The sequence below is a fragment of the Phacochoerus africanus genome, chromosome 3 (genome assembly GCF_016906955.1).
Source record: "Phacochoerus africanus isolate WHEZ1 chromosome 3, ROS_Pafr_v1, whole genome shotgun sequence".
Classification (NCBI taxonomy): domain Eukaryota; kingdom Metazoa; phylum Chordata; class Mammalia; order Artiodactyla; family Suidae; genus Phacochoerus; species Phacochoerus africanus.
Genome location: NC_062546.1, coordinates 135643289 through 135660684, shown reverse-complemented (window position 1 = coordinate 135660684; position 17396 = coordinate 135643289).

Sequence of the window (17396 nt, the reverse complement as noted above, 5' to 3'; positions counted from 1 at the left end):
ACTTCTCCACTCAAACTTTTCACTGAGATTAACACTGATCTCATTGCTAAATTATTACATGCACAGTTTTTAATCTTTATTTTGTCTGAACTGCTCTGCATTTAACCCTTTTGAACATTTCTTCCCAGTACTTTATGATAATTTCATCTCTTGGTTTTCTTTTCACCTAGTCATTGCTGCCTTTTATATCATTTGTGCATTGTATCCCTTGTTGGAGTTATTCAGAATTCTTCCTTTGGCTCTTTTTTTCACCCTTTATTGTTATTACATTTACTTTTGTTGTTTCAACTACCTATAGTTTAATAGATCCAGATCTGTTTTGTTTAGGACAGATCTTCCTCCGGAACTCCAGATCCTGGATTTCTATCCTCATCTGAATATCCTGTAAACACATGCCACTTGTCATGTGCAAAACTAAACTTACACCCTCAAGTCTGTGTCTGTATTGGATGGTATTCATTCATACTTCAAGACACACTTTCCACCCTTAAGCACCCTGCTTTGTGCTCTGGACATGGATCTGTATGGACTACCATAAATGATTTCTTTCCCTTTAGCTTTTTGTTGAGCCAGCCACTTGGCAAGCACAAGTAGGGCATGAGAAGGAGGAAAGAGACTAAATTCTGGCTGCTTATTGCTTCAGCATCCTCCCTGAGGGATCAACATGAGTTGGCTGTATCTGCTGTTGGAGGGTCACAGCTCTTTACAGGTGGTCCTCAGCACAGCTATTTTGGACTCTTTGTAGGTTCTATCACATTGTATTGTAATTATTATCTTCTCTGTCTCTCCAATGAAAAAAATAGGACTTTCCTATCCTCAATGAATTGCCAGTTATTTTGGGCAACTAAGACCAGCATGTAGAAACAATTACTAGGAATTCATAAAAAATCAATTTCTTCAGTAGAGAAGGATGTAGTAATTGTCTTCTCAGGATGTAGAGTTTTTTGTGCTATCAGGGGTCAGCAAGATTTTATAAATTAAGAAAAAAACTGCTAAATGTTGAAGACTTTAACCTCCATATCGGCTTGTAAATAAATCTCACACAACCAAAACTTAAAAAAAAAAAAACCCTCTAAAAAAGAAATAACAGTAACAACAAAAAAATCAAGAACAGAACATTATCAACATTTTCTCCTACCAGTGCCTGAATTGTTACTTAAAAAAAGTGAAATTAACATTCTTTGGTATTCATTCTAAGCAAAGCGATGACTGGCTATTTCCAAGGTTGGCTTAAATGTCATTCAGAGTTCTCTCTGCAGGTATTGAACTAACCTGACTTAAGGCTTTGGTTTTAAAACATTATGGAAATTGAAGATGTGAGGGTGTGTATTTGTGTGTGAGTGTGTGTGTATGTGCATGTGGTGGGGTGGACAGGGAGAAGCTGCAGACTCTATTCCAGAACTATCAAGATTAGAATTTGAAATCCTACTAAAGTGATAGTTTTTGTGCCATAGTATGTTGCAAACCATCTTGCCATTTCAAAGCTAGTTAACATAGGCCCTTCGGTATAGCTAAGCTTCAGCACATACTGTTTTCCTATCCATGTAGTTGGAGGGCTTTGGTTTTAGGAAAAAGTAATTCCTCCTCAAAACTGTCACTGATACATTCATTAGAATAAGTGAGTATGACACATTTATTGTCTTTCTGTCCTATTTGTACATTTCTCTGCCTCTAAATTCACCAGGATTTCCTACTTAGACCTGCTCTTTGTGGTAGCTCACCAGTGAGGTGAAATATGTAAACATGCTGAAGATAAATGAAGTGATACTTATTAATTTGGGGTGTAGCAAAGAATACAATGTGAATAAACATCCATGAAAGAAGGATAATGGAAGACTTTTTTTCATGGAGTATTGGTATTAATATCTCTGAACCATATGTTTGTGTACCTTAAAAGTTCAGCCATATGTTTGTGTGCCTTAAAAGTTCTTCCAACTTTTCCAGTTGTAGACACCTCCAACCTGCATCTGATTCACTGGAATGCTTTCTACATGCCTATGAGTACACATTCTAACTATGTTACCTTACTGCATATATACCACCTTTAGACTGGATAATTCAAAGATATAATTTCCAAAGGACTCAAGTCCCTCATTTAGATCTTATGTTGCAATGACTGCTGCACAGAAGCCGTTTGTACAAATCCTGGCCTAGTGGACTTTATGATCATTGGAATTAAAGACAGAGTTACAAGAGAGGACAAGATGGCGGAGGAGTAGGGGGACACGCTCGCCCTCTCTCACAAACACAACAAAAAAAGCACATCTACAGAATAAATGACTCGCACAGAACAGCAACCATTCACTGGCAGAGGAACCTAAACTCCAGTAACGGCAAGAAGTTCGTGACATTACTGGGCAGAACAGGAGAAAAGAGGAGAGTGAGAGAAGGTGAATCCGAGCGGGACGGGCGCTCCCGAAAGGGAACTGCGGAGGAGAAAGGGATCCCGCACCCTGGAAAGTCACCTACACGGGGGAAAGATCAAACGAACCGGAGGAATCTCCAGATGCAGAGAAGAGTGTAGCAGTAAGTTGGAGTACGGAAAAGCCGATCAAGAACCGAACGGACCATCTGAACTACGGGCACAGTCACCAAAAATTGAGATGCCTGGGTGGGGGCTGGGCACCGAGACCTCGGCTCCAGAGGTTAGTCCCTGGGCTAGGGGGGCAGGGCGGAGCAGAAACTGCTTGGGAGGTCTAGAAACCATTTGACGGGGCAGAGACTGCCTGGGAGACTAGAAAACAGAGCTGTCGCAGAGGAAGGGAGCAATACTCTAGGGGCGGGGAAGTGGAAAGCCGCATCAGAGGGAACCTGGGAAAAGAGCCTGGTCTGCGCCCGTGCTGGGGAGGGGAGAGAAGAAGGGGTGGGTCCCCATAGAATACCCCCCATGCCACAGCAAGCTTACAAGCTGTGCTTCCCAGTGCATCCCCTCCCCCCACCCCAGCCACCCCCTACGCACTCCCGAACCTGGGGCTGCCTGCCATCCAGGAGGGCTGGCCTCAACAATTGCCTGAAGCCTACCACCACAGGGGCTGTCCCTGCACAGGCCTGCTTGCCCTTTGGAGGGGATACACTTCCGCAGAGTAGCACCAAACACCACCAGCCCCTGAGAAAAGGCCTGCAGCCCAGAAAAGCTAGAACAAGCCTAGCCAGGCCGTGAATAGATCTGCCTAATTCCTGGACGGTTATTCTTAGTCGGGCTGCCCCGGGGAGGAGCCTTTTCGGTTTCCAGTGGCCCTGCTACCTGCCCAAGCCCCCAGGGGGTGCCCCACTCCCGAGTAATAGCTGCCCAGCACCACCAGTCCTCTAGAAGAGCCCCTGCAGCCCAGAAAAGCTGCAACAAGCTTGGCCAGACTGTGAAAAGATCTGCCTACATTCTCAGGCCATCCTTCTGAGTTGGGCTGCCCTAGGGAAGAGCCTCTTAGGTTCTCAGTGACCCAGATAGCTGCTCCAGCCCCCAGGGGGTGCTGCACTCCTGAGGAACAGCTGCCCAACACTGCCAACCCCCTGCAAGAACCCCACAGCCTAAAAACACCAGAGCAAGCTCTGCATGACCAAGTTAAATCTGCTACCATCGTGGTGTGGACCTCCCAGTCCTGTCTGCCCTCAGGAAGTCCTCCTTTGCTTCAAAGGAACACTGTTAGCCCCATCAACACTCCAGAAAAGCCACACTGCCTCAAAAAAGATTGACCAACAATGCCAGCCCTCAGGAAATATTCCACGGCAGTGACAAGGCAAACACTGCCCGATCAGGGAGAGTACAACTCCCTCAGGAGAAAGAAAACAAGCAGCAAGATGAAGAAGCAGAGAAACCACCCCCAGTCAAACCAACAGGAGAACTCACCTAAAACAGTCAACAATGAAACAGATCTCTGCAGTCTGACAGACCTGGAGTTCAAAAGAGAAACAGTGAAAATACTGAAGGAATTAAGAGAAGATATGAACAGTAATGCAGATACCCTCAGAAAGGAACTAGAACATATAAGCAGGAGCCAAGAAAAACTAGAACCTTCACTTGCAGAGATGCAAACTGAACTAAGGGCAGTAAAAACCAGAATGAATAATGCAGAAGAACGAATCAGTGATATGGAAGATAGAATAATGGAAATCACTCAATCCGGTCAACAGACAGAAAACCAAATCAAAAAACTGGAAAGCAATATAAGAGACCTATGGGATACTATAAAGCAGGCCAATCTACACATAATAGGAATTCCAGAAGGAGTAGAAAAAGATAAGGGGATGGAAAATATATTTGAAGAAATTATCGCTGGAAACTTCCCAAATCTAAAGGATGCTGGGTTCAAGATACAAGAAGCACAGAGGGCCCCAAACAAACTGAACCCAAATAGACCCACAGCAAGACACATCATAATAGAAATGGCAAAAGTTAGTGATAAAGAGAGGATCCTAAAGGCAGCAAGAGAAAAACAGAATGTTACCTACAAGGGAACCCCCATAAGAATATCAGCTGACTTCTCTTCAGAAATACTACAGGCCAGGAGGGAATGGCAAGAGATATTTAAAGTGCTCAAAGGAAAAAAATATGCAACCTAGAATACTCTATCCAGCAAGAATATCATTTAAAATAGAAGGGGAAATAAAAATTTTTTTCCAATGAACAAAAACTTAAAGAATACTGCAACACAAAACCCAGGTTAAAGGAAATATTGAAAGGGCTTCTCTAAACCAAAAAGAGAGGAAGGAAAGGGAAGAAAAAAGAAAAGAAAAAAAAAGAAGAAGAGGAGAAACTAGGACTGAGGAAACCACAATCAGAGAGCAGTCACTCAAATAAGCCAGCATACAGATTTAACCATGAACAGGCCTCAAACAAAATAAAATTAAAAAGAAAAAAATAAAAAAGAGTCATCAAAACCATAAAATGTGGGCAAGGGATGTTGGGAAGTAAATAACCCTTTTTGTTTGTTAGTTTGTATGTTTCTCTTCTTAATTTTAATATCGTAATGAAGTGTTTGAACTTACAGGACCATCAGGCTAAAACACACAATTATGGGAAGGGGTTAGCATACTTAAAAAACAGGGCAACCACAAGCCAAAACCAAATATTGCATTTGCAAAAAATGAAAAAAAAAATACACTCAAGCAGATAATAACAGGAGACCATCCAACCAAAAAAAAAAAAAAAAAAGGAAGAATGGAGAACCATACAATCAACTGGAACATGAGGTTCAAATGGCAATAAATAATCATCTATCAATTATCACCTTAAATGTCAATGGACTGAATGCCCCAATCAAAAGACACAGAGTGGCTGAGTGGATAAAAAGGCAAAAACCTTCAATATGCTGCCTACAAGAAACTCACCTTAGGACAAAAGATACATATAGATTGAAAGTGAAAGGGTGGGGAAAAGTATTTCATGCCAATAGACAAGACAGAAAAGCAGGAGTCACAACACTCATATCAGACAAAATAGACTTTAAAACAAAAGACATAAAGAAAGACAAAGAAGGACACTACTTAATGATTAAGGGATCCATCCAAGGAGAGGATGTTACTATCGTCAACATATATGCCCCAAATATAGGAGCACCCAGATACATACAACAAATATGAACAGACATAAAGGGAGATATTGATGAGAATACAATCATAGTAGGAGACCTTAATACCCCCCTCACAGCAATGGACAGATCCTCTAGACAGAAAACCAATAAAGCAACAGAGATCCTAAAGGAAACAATAGAAAAGTTAGACTTCATTGAGATCTTCAGGACCCTACATCCAAAAAAAGCAGAATACACATTCTTCTCAAATGCTCATGGAACATTCTCAAGAATCGACCACATATTGGGACACAAAGCTAATCTCAATTTTCTAGAATCTTACAGCCTGCCAAAACTGAATCAAGTAGAAACAGACCAACTGAACAGACCGATCACTAGAAATGAAATTGAAGAGGTCATAAAATCACTCCCTACAAATAAAAGTCCAGGACCAGATGGCTTCACAGGTGAATTTTATCAAACATATAAAGAGGAACTGGTGCCCATCCTCCTTAAACTCTTTCAAAAGGTTGAAGAAGAAGGAATACTCCCAAAGACATTCGATGATGCCACCATCACCCTCATTCCAAAACCAGACAGACATACCACCAAAAAAGAAAACTATCGGCCAATATCATTGATGAATATAGATGCAAAAATTCTCAACAAAATCTTAGCCAACCGAATCCAACAACATGCCAAAAAAATTATACACCATGACCAGGTTGGGTTCATCCTAGGTTCACAAGGATGGTTCAACATACGCAAATCAATCAGCATCATACACCACATTAACAACAAAAAAAAAAAGTCAAAAATCATATGATCATCTCAATAGACGCAGAAAAAGCATTTGACAAAGTCCAACATCCATTCATGATCAAGACCCTCACCAAAGTGGGTATAGAGGGAACATTCCTGAATAGAATCAAAGCCATTTATGACAAACCCACAGCAAATATAATACTCAATGGGGAAAAGCTGAAAGCCTTCCCACTAAAATCTGGAAAAAGACAGGGATGCCCACTCTCACCACTGCTCTTCAACATAGTTTTGGAAGTCCTAGCCACAGCAATTAGGCAAACCAAAGAAATAAAAGGCATCCATATAGGAAGAGAAGAGATCAAACTGTCACTGTATGCAGATGACATGATACTATGCATAGAAAACCCTAAGGACTCAACCCCAAAACTCCTTGAACTGATTCATAAATTCCGCAAAGTAGCAGGATATAAGATTAACATTCAGAAGTCAGTTGCATTTCTGTATACCAGCAATGAAATACTAGAAGAGGAATACAAAAATACGATACCTTTTAAAATTGCACCTCACAAAATCAAATACCTCGGAATACACCTGACCAAGGAGGTAAAGGACCTATATGCCGAGAACTATAAAACTTTAATCAAAGAAATCAAAGAAGAGGTAAAGAAATGGAAAGATATTCCATGTTCCTGGATTGGGAAAATCAATATTGTAAAAATGGCCATACTACCCAAAGCAATCTACAGATTCAATGCAATCCCTATCAAATGACCCAGGACATTTTTCACAGAACTAGAACAAACAATCCAAACATTTATATGGAACCACAAAAGACCCAGAATCGCCAAAGCAATCCTGAGAAACAAAAACCAAGCAGGAGGCATAACTCTCCCAGACTTCAAGAAATACTCCAAAGCCACAGTCATCAAAACAGTGTGGTACTGGTATCAAAACAGACAGACAGACCAATGGAACAGAAGAGAGAATCTGGAAATAAACCCTGACACCTATGGTCAATTCATCTTTGACAAGGGAGGCAAGAACATCAAATGGGAAAAAGAAAGTCTATTCAGCAAGCATTGCTGGGAAACCTGGACAGCCGCATGCAAAGCGATGAAACTAGAACACACCCTCACACCATGCACAAAAATAAACTCCAAATGGCTGAAAGACTTAAATATACAACAGGACACCATCAAACTCCTAGAAGAAAACATAGGCAAAACACTCTCTGACATCAACATCATGAATATTTTCTCAGGTCAGTCTTCCAAAGCAATAGAAATTAGAGCAAAAATAAACCCATGGGACCTCATCAAACTGAAAAGCTTTTGCACAGCAAAGGAAACCCAAAAGAAACCAAAAAGACAACTTTCAGAATGGGAGAAAATAGTTTCAAATGATGCAACCGACAAGGGCTTAATCTCTAGAATATATAAACAACTTATACAACCCAACAGCAAAAAAGCCAATCAATCAATGGAAAAATGGGCAAAAGACCTGAATAGACATTTCTCCAAAGAAGATATACAGATGGCCAGCAAACACATGAAAAAATGCTCAACATCATTGATTATAAGAGAAATGCAAATCAAAACTACCATGAGATACCACCTCACACCAGTCAGAATGGCCATCATTAATAAATCCACAAAGAACAAGTGCTGGAAGGGCTGTGGAGAAAAGGGAACCCTCCTGCACTGTTGGTGGGAATGGAAACTGGTACAGCCACTATGGAGAACCGTTTGGAGATACCTTTGAAATCTATACATAGAACTTCCATATGACCCCACAATCCCACTCTTGGGCATCTATCCGGACAAAACTCTACTTAAAAGAGACACATGTACCCACATGTTCATTGCAGCACTATTCACAACAGCCAGGACATGGAAACAACCCAAATGTCCATCGACAGATGATTGGATTCGGAAGAGGTGGTATATATACACAATGGAATACTACTCAGCCATAAAAAAGAATGACATAATGCCATTTGCAGCCACATGGATGGAACTAGAGAATCTCATACTGAGTGAAATGAGCCAGAAAGACAAAGACAAATACCATATGATATCACTCATAACTGGAATCTAATATCCAGCACAAATGAACATCTCCTTAGAAAAGAAAATCATGGACTTGGAGAAAAGACTTGTGGCTGCCTGATGGTAGGGGGAGGGGGAGGGAGTGGGAGGGATCGGGAGCTTGGGCTTATCAGACACAACTTAGAATCGATTTACAAGGAGATCCTGCTGAATAGCATTGAGAACTTTGTCTAGATACTCATGTTGCAACAGAAGAAAGGCTGGGGGAAAAATGTAATTGTAATGTATACATGTAAGGATAACCTGACCCCCTTGCTGTACAGTGGGAAAAACAAACAAACAAACAAACAAAAAAAAAAAGAAACTTAGCATCAAAAAAAAAAAGACATTTATAGATGGAGGTAACTATTAGCACTCGGGGCATAATAAATCAGTATAGAGTTGTGAACATGCTTTTAAAGTGATTTTAAACTTGAATAGAGTTATTGTATATAATTTGGTTCAGAGAGAAAGCTAACATAAGTAACTCAAAACCTTTTTTTTGGATTTAGGCAGAAATATGTATTGCAGAGCATTTTTTTTAGTAGGATTTACCCATTCCTTTATTGAACAAACACACTGAGTATGTGCTGGGAAGGCAAAAATGAAAAATTTTAGCAATGATAGGGGAATTTAATGTGAGGAAGACCAAATTGATGTTAGAAATTCTAAAAATTCTGAAGACTTAGAGCACTTGGGCATTTGTAAATAGTGATAAATCTGTGATTTGTGATGTGAATTGCTTATCTTCAGACATGTAGTGAGGGGTAGCCAGTTTGTACAGTGATTCTTTGTGATATCACAGTGGAAGCAATTGAAGTGGGTTGAGATCAAGTAGGAGATTGTGAGTTCTACTCTAGGTCCCAATGTAGAGCCTCTCTGGATGAGATAGTCTTAAGAAAATATGGAAGTCTGTTCTTAGACATTTGAGGAGCAAACCATTTGAAAATATTTTTCTATGCCTATTATTTAGATTTCTTAATTTATTTTGTTTTTGTTTTTACTTTTTTCTGTATTCATACTTGCTAATATTTTGCCTCAAACTAATCATGATTTGGTCAAATATGTTAACACACATTGCTTGTTTTTACCACAAAGGGTGGCATTGGCAGTAACTGAGAACAGAATACTCATAGGATAGATCACAATGGATCTTGAGACCTGGACTTACTATAGAAATTTCCCTTCTTGACTGCAGAAACTTCCTGCAGCTATAGGTACTCTTTGTTCTTCTTTTATCCATGCTGACTTGAAAATTTGGCTCAGGAAGATTCATACTGTAAAGGCCTGTGTATCCAGGAAGTCCTCCTGGATGTTATTTTCAAGGTGACTCTTTAGAATATTTCTTCTACCTGTTCTAATTCAGTCCACTGACTATACATCAGTTGTTTTAGTGTCTTGTTACATCTATCTTCTACACATATCCATCTTGATGGAATTGTGTTGTGATAAGTGGTACTTCAATCCTGGTAGACTGGCTACATTCCAGTGATTGATTCAGTCTTGCTGTTCAGTGTGAAGAATGTGACACCTCTCCTTCAAACACATTGCAGATTCAATAGCACCAATGTTTGGATAACAGAATACCAACTGTATAGCATCATTTTGGCAAGTGTATGGAATGTGTGTGTGTGTGTGTGTGTGTGTGTGTGAGTAGTAGAGAGACAGAGACAGAGAATTGTAGAGGGCAGAGTCCATACTATCTTTTATGAAACAGAACAGAAATAATTTAAAAAATATACTAGAATATATTTGATGACTAATGACACACTTTCTCATAAAATTGCAGATCCAATTTCACTTTCAGGAGTAGACACACTATTTCTTTTCATCTATAGACAAAGGCTTTTTCAGGTAAGACAGTATTTTACCTTACAATCACACAACGTCAAGGAGTCATTCTTCTAAAGGAACTGAACTTTCTGCCACTTCAACAACCCTTAAGTGCTGACTGTTAACTCGTTTTTCTTTTCCTTTGATGTGACTATGACAAGAAACAAATTCAGAGAAGTGGAATTATCTGTGATGGTGGGCCATTGGATAGCTGACCTTGGAAAAATTAATATAATAAGTGAGTGGTAGTAGTCACTACAATCAGATCTATGCCAGAGTTGCAATTAAGAACATACATTTTTGTGTTACTAATTTGTAAATTCCCAGATATGGAGTTGTTTTGAAGATTATCTGTTAGATTTGTTGTCATCAGTGTTTGTTGTTTATTTATATTAAAATTTATGGTTTCAATACTTTTAAGAGTGATTTAGAGTTTTAGTTTAGGCACCCAAAAAATGTGTGTATGCACATGTGTTTGCTTGCATGCATATTTTTGTGTGTGTCTTTAATGCATAAATATTGCTTTGTCTTAAATTGGAGGGATTCCTTTCTGGGAACAAGTACTTGGCTACCTCAATATTTATTTCTGCTTGGTTTTGGAATGTTTGGTGTAATTTTTCTAAGACATCTTGCTTACCTTTATAATGCTATTCTTATGAAAGAAAGTGAGTTTATACTTTCTAACCCTTTGCCTTTCTCTACTTTACATATTTTGCCTCTACTCTTTTTGGTAATAGTCTCCAATTTCTCCACTTCCATGGTTTATAAATATGCTACTTACCCCTTTCTTCAGCTTCTGTATACTTATCCTTGCTCTACTTGTGATTTAAATGTCACACTCTCCTTTCTTAATTGTTTCTTTACCTTTAAATAGTAGTGGGGCTCTACCATCCTAAACCACAAGAATGAACCTATGAATTTAGTTAATCAGTGGGTCAGTTTAATCAAATATCCATCTAATTTGTTTATCATTTCCGCTTAATGAGTTGACTAAATCTACTTGATTGATAATTTTGCCAAAGATCTGATATCATGTATATATATATATATATATATATATATATCTTATATCATGTATACATATGTTTATATACATAAACATATCTTATATCTTAAATATATTTGCATTTGTTGGTTCATTCATTCATACATTTAGCCTGTCATTCAGTCCACATTCGCTGATGTTCATTATGACATGACCTTGCTATTTAAGAACTTATGCTCTAAAGGCGTGTTGGTTTTGACTGATAAGCTTTTATTGGCTAATAATAGTAGTAATAATAGCTAATATTTTTGATCATTATTTATGTGCCTGGCACTGTACTAAGTGTTTTATATGCATTATCTCATTTGATATTTATGGCAAGCTCATAAGACATGAGTTACTTGGCTTTATTTTAAGATCAGGGTGCTGAGGTTCAGAGAAATTGAGTAATTCATGCTAAGTCACATAGCTAATGAGTAGTAAAGCCAGGAGTTGAATTGAGGCAACCTAAATCCTGGAAGCTCATTCACATACCTTAGGAGGACAGACCAGGTGATATGTTTGTAATTCTCTGTTGTAGCACCTGGCCATTTAGGGCTTTCACATGCATGTTGATCCTGACAAAAGAGAAAAATATCCACAGAGTACCAAATGTCAGGGATAAATAAGACAACTTGAGATTGTTTTCTAAATGAAATTTCTAATATGCAGATAATTATTTTTCTAATTTTACATACTTATGCTTTTAATTTTTTCTTTAACTGTAATTTTTTGAAATGTAAGGTTTATTTTCACTCTGAAACCCAAATATTTAATCCTGACATAAACAAAGACAAGGAATAAAAATTTAATTTCCAGGAATGTGACATGGTTCATATAAATATTTCATAACTGTATCTGTAATGCTCAAGATTCCTATAGTTTTACTTTTCTGTTAGGAATTTTATTTATGAATTCATATAATGTTATTCTAACATTCAAATGGCATCTTAGGAGTTCCCTTTGTGGCTCAGCGGTTAACAAACCTGACTAGGATCCATGAGGATGTGGGTTTGATCCCTGGCCTCACTCATTGGGTTAGGGATCTGGTGTTGCTGTGAGCTGTGGTGTAAGTTGCAGACTCAGATCCCGCATTGCTGTGGCTGTGACGTAGGCCAGCAGCTGTAGCTCTGATTCGACCCTAGCCTGGGAACTTCTGTATGCTACAGATGCAGCCCTAAAAAGCCTAAAAATATATTTTTTAAATAAATAAAATAAAAAAATAAAAAATGGCATCTTATATTTTTGCTAATAATATATATGTAAATATATGAAGATATATATAATATAAAACATCATTAAAGGATAATGAACTATATTTCAGATTTGCCCTTCTCTTGATCTTAAAAAAAATGTTTTGTTGTTTTTTTTTTCATTTAAAGAAAGCACAGAATTTGAGTCTAGATTCATTGAGATCCGAATGAGAAATTTTGCCTTTGGTGATCACCTGGTTTTCTTTAAGACAGTACATGTATGTCTAAATTGCTGTTGTACTTGAAATGCACATTGCTTGAAAAGTTGAGAATTTTCTGATTTTTTAATTTTTATTTTTTGTATACAGGTAAGACAGGATGTATTTGACCTCAAATTTGAAAAGTTCCTAAATTAACTTAGGGTTATATATTTTGTAACTTTATCATAGAGAAAAGAAGCTAGGTTTTGTTAATGTTTTGCTTTTTCATTTTTTTTTAACCTATTTTTCCTTCAACTTTAAGAGACTAGTAAATGGTTTTGAATATCATTGTTATTAATACAGAGTCCAACTATACTACATGATATTTGACAAAATCAATCCAGATTTTCAGAAAGACTTGAAATCACACTCTGCAATCCGTTAATAAACATTTTAGTGAATATACTATATATTTTTTTCTCCACCAAGTCATAGAGTGGAAAAAAGTTTTAATAATAGTGCTCAAATTCTCAGCTGGGGCATCAGTGTGGCTATTGGGGTGAGGTTTATGAATCTAGAATGAATGGTTAGGAAGTAATTCAGCCTCTGAAATCTTTGGGTTAGTAACTCAATATCCTACTGCCTCAGTTTTCTCTCCTATGATATATGTTAGATATAGCTTAATAATTTTTACCTTACTGAGACACCGTTAAGATTAAATGAGATAATATGTAAAAACACTTTTGATTTAAATAGATGCTTGATTTCCCCTCTTTTATTAGATAAGGCGGAGTAATCTTGATGCTTAATACAAATTGTGTTTAGGCCAGACACTAAACATGTGTTTAGTGAATAATGCATATCCCTGGATGATGTTGTGCAGACCATAATTACTTTAGGAATTAAATAAATAAATAAATAAATAGCCTGAAGCATCCAGGGAAAGGTTTGTGGTTGAATTTAGATTTAAGCTGGCAATTGAAGGGAATGCAATATTTTAATAGGAGAAGATGAAAAGGAAAGAAATTCTGGGATGAAGGTGCTTCATAAACAAAGATACAGAAATGAGAGAGAAATTAGAGTATTCAAAAAAGTAATAACCTTACATCCATATACAACAAAAAGCTTACTGATAAAATAACAAATTTTAGATTTAGCCCTAATTTTTAAAATTGCATATGCCAAGAAAAATTTCTAAAGATTAAAACTTCGTTTCCTACTCCTTATAACTGCAGAAAAGAAACTTAAAACATTTTAGAACAGCATTCTTGTCTTCAAAAGAGGAATGAGAAAAGTTATTCCAGCCAGCATTCTTTATTTTTCTGTTTGAAGCCTTATTTACTATGTATAATGATTCTTGTTCAGAGATGGAAAATTGATTGGAAAACACTTAAAATTTCCCCCCTTTACATCAGAATAACTTGCATAATTTTAGTTCTAAATTAAATACCTATGCTGCTGACCAAGTTCAAAATGACAAAATGGTATAGTTAGCTTTTTAGATTTGTGAACTGAAATTGAGAAATATAGCCTCAATTTTACTATATAGATTCCGTTTTTCCTTGTACTTGCAAATCTACAATTATATATATTAAAATCTGATTTAAACAGTAATTGTGAGTATAGTGATTTTTGGGCAGACAAATAGTCATGGCCATTTAAAATTTGTTGAGGACAGATAAATTGATTAATGGTAAAAGCAGAATCAATAATGAGCTTGAAATAGAAGCAAAGAGTGCTCTTAGACTGATTCACAAAGCTTCTGGTTTTTAGCATTGGGTGACTTTATGGTCACTTGCTTTCTGAACCTGCTCTGTGTGAGTCTGACACAAACATTTTGCATGTCAAAAGTTGACTGACACTTTCTCTATATACATTTTAGTGTCAAGGCTAAATCCATCAATGAACCAAAAGTCTTCAAATAATGGTGTATTTGTTTACTGGTGTCTACTGTCTGCTTTGAGAGTATTAGATCATCAAAAAGATATTAAAACCTAACCTTAGTCATGGAAATAAAATAAAACACAACTGCGATTTATTATTTTATAGGGCTCAACCTATATGATGCTAATCCTGACAATTGAATAAATTATTAGAGAACTGAAGTGTCAAACTTGGCATGATCTATTAACGTGATTATTATTGACGGATATTCATTAGTCTTATCTGAATAGAGAATTTTACACAAGGTATGAAATTATTGTTATCAGAAATCTAATGTTTTTGCATAAATTTCCTTTTAATTCTTATTAGAATCCATTATGAGATATTCAGGAATGCCTTTTTTTTTGAAAATATAAAAATTCAGGTGCAGAAAGATCACATCATTCTGCTCTCCTTCATGCATATCATAGTTTTCAAAGCATTTTTACTACCTTATATCATAGAGGAAAAGAAAGATCACTGGACAAGAAATTGAGAGCAATGATCTAATCTCAGTTCTACTATTAAGTTGACTGACCTGGAATAAGACTTTTAAGTTTTCTAGGCCTTTATTTTCTCATTAATAGAATGGAGGAGTTTGACTAGATCATATCTCAGTTTTTTCTTGTTGCAAAATAGTTGACTTTTAAAAATCACTCCTGAGGTTACCCTTTGCAACAATGTGATACAGATATTTTTTTTCTTATTTTACAAAAACCCCAAACAACCCAATCAAAGAATAGGCAGAAGACCTAAAAGGACATTTATCTAAAGAAGACATATGGATAGCCAGCAGGCACATGTAAAAATGCTCAATATCACTCATTATTAAAGAAATGCAAATCAAAACTACAGTGAGGTACCATCTCACACTGGTCAAAAAGGCCATCATTAATAAGTCTATAAATAAATGCTGGAGAGTGTGGAGAAAAGGGAACCCCTCTGCACTGTTGGTTGGAATGTAAATTGGTACAACCACTATAGAAAACAGCATAGAGTTTCTTCAGAAAACTAAATATGGAACTGCCATATGATCTAGCAATGCTTCTCCTGGGCATATATTTGGACAAAACTTTCATTAAAAAGATACCCCTGTGTTCATTGCAGCACTATTCACAATGTCCATCAACAGGTGAATGGATTAAGAAGATGTGGTACTTACATAGAATGGAATACTACTCAGCCATAAAAAATGAAATAATGCCATTTGTGGCAACATAGATGCAACTCGAGATTCTTATACTAAGTGAAGTAAGTCAGAAAGTGAAAGACAAATACCATATGATATCACTTATATGTGGAATCTAATATATGGCACAAATGAACCTGTCTATAGAATAGAAACAGACTCACAGACATGGAGAATAGGTTTGTGATTGCCAAGGGGAAGGGAGAGGGAGTGGAATGGACTGGGAGTTTGGGTTTAGTAAATACAGTTTGGGTTACATTCAGAATGGATAAGCAATGAGGTCTTACTGTTTAGCACAGGGAACTTATCCAATCACTTGTGATGGAATATGATGGAAGATGATATGAGAAAAAGAATGTATTTATATGTGTAACTGGGTCACTTTGCTGTATAGCAGAAATTGACAGAACATTGTAAGTCAGCTATACTTTAATTAAAAAATTAATTAAAAAAAGAAACGAGGTTTAGAAGTTTGTTCAATAGTCAGAAAATTTTGGATCCAGGCTTTAATATAAGAACTCTGAGTGTTTTACTGTTATGGAAGGGCTCTCATAATTATTTGTATCTTTAAATCTGATTTGGCTAATCTGCTAAATTATTCCCCTGAATACTTTAATATTTATATCTTAGACGTCATCAGTAGTTTTCAACAAAATAATAAAAAATATGTATATGTATTCACATGATCTGTTAATTGCCTCCATAATTAACAAGGAGTTAATATGGAGAAGATTTTGGACTTTGTCTTGGAAAACCAGTCATATTGAGGTGATGATAACTGAAGCAGAATGTTAAGTCAATGGGAGATAAACTTGAAAACTTACTCCTTGCCCCTGAAGAAGTGTTAATCTATTTTACTTTACCCCATCAAACAAAATGAAAGGAAATAAATATATCAGTGTTGATAATTTATAATTACTTGCACTAAATGCATCTAGGAGTGATGACAATTTTTGCTTCCCAATACACATATGCCTAACATTTAATATATCTGAAAATAGAGGGAAACCTTTTTGTTTATCTTCCCTGAGGTTTGTTATTTTGGTACTATTCATAATCTTTAAAAATGTTCTACTTTTAACCATCTAACATCTCACAATCTCTTTTACAAGTAATCAGCATTACAATGTGAGCTTTATGAAAGCAGGGATTTGCCTCTTTTATTCATTGATGCATTCCCAGTGCTTAAACATAGTAGGTTCTGGCACATAGTAGGTTCTCAATATTTATTAAATAAATACATGAAAAATTATCTCCAAACCAACTCTTATTATGAAAAGAAAAAAGAAATTCCTAGCATTTTTATAATCTAGAGGACTGCATAAACTTTTGTGAGTAGAAATAATTTAAATCTGAGAGGCTTCTTTTCTTTGTTTTTACTGAAAGAGTTTTTTCCTCCCTAAAGAAAAAATGGATGCACAATATTTGAAGCTGGACTTTCTTTTATTATTTCAACATATCATTTAGAAAATAAAGTCTTTAAAATAAAAAAGCAAAAACATTTAATTTAGGTAACCATAATTTTGTTCCCCAGAAAGTTTGTCTCCTTTATTCTTTATATTCCTTTTACATTGTTACATCGTTGCAGAGAGGGAAAATTTGAAATAACATCTTTTCTGACTTCTCAGCTTTACTAATTATTCTTTTCTCTCTCTTCCTTCACCCTCAACTCCCA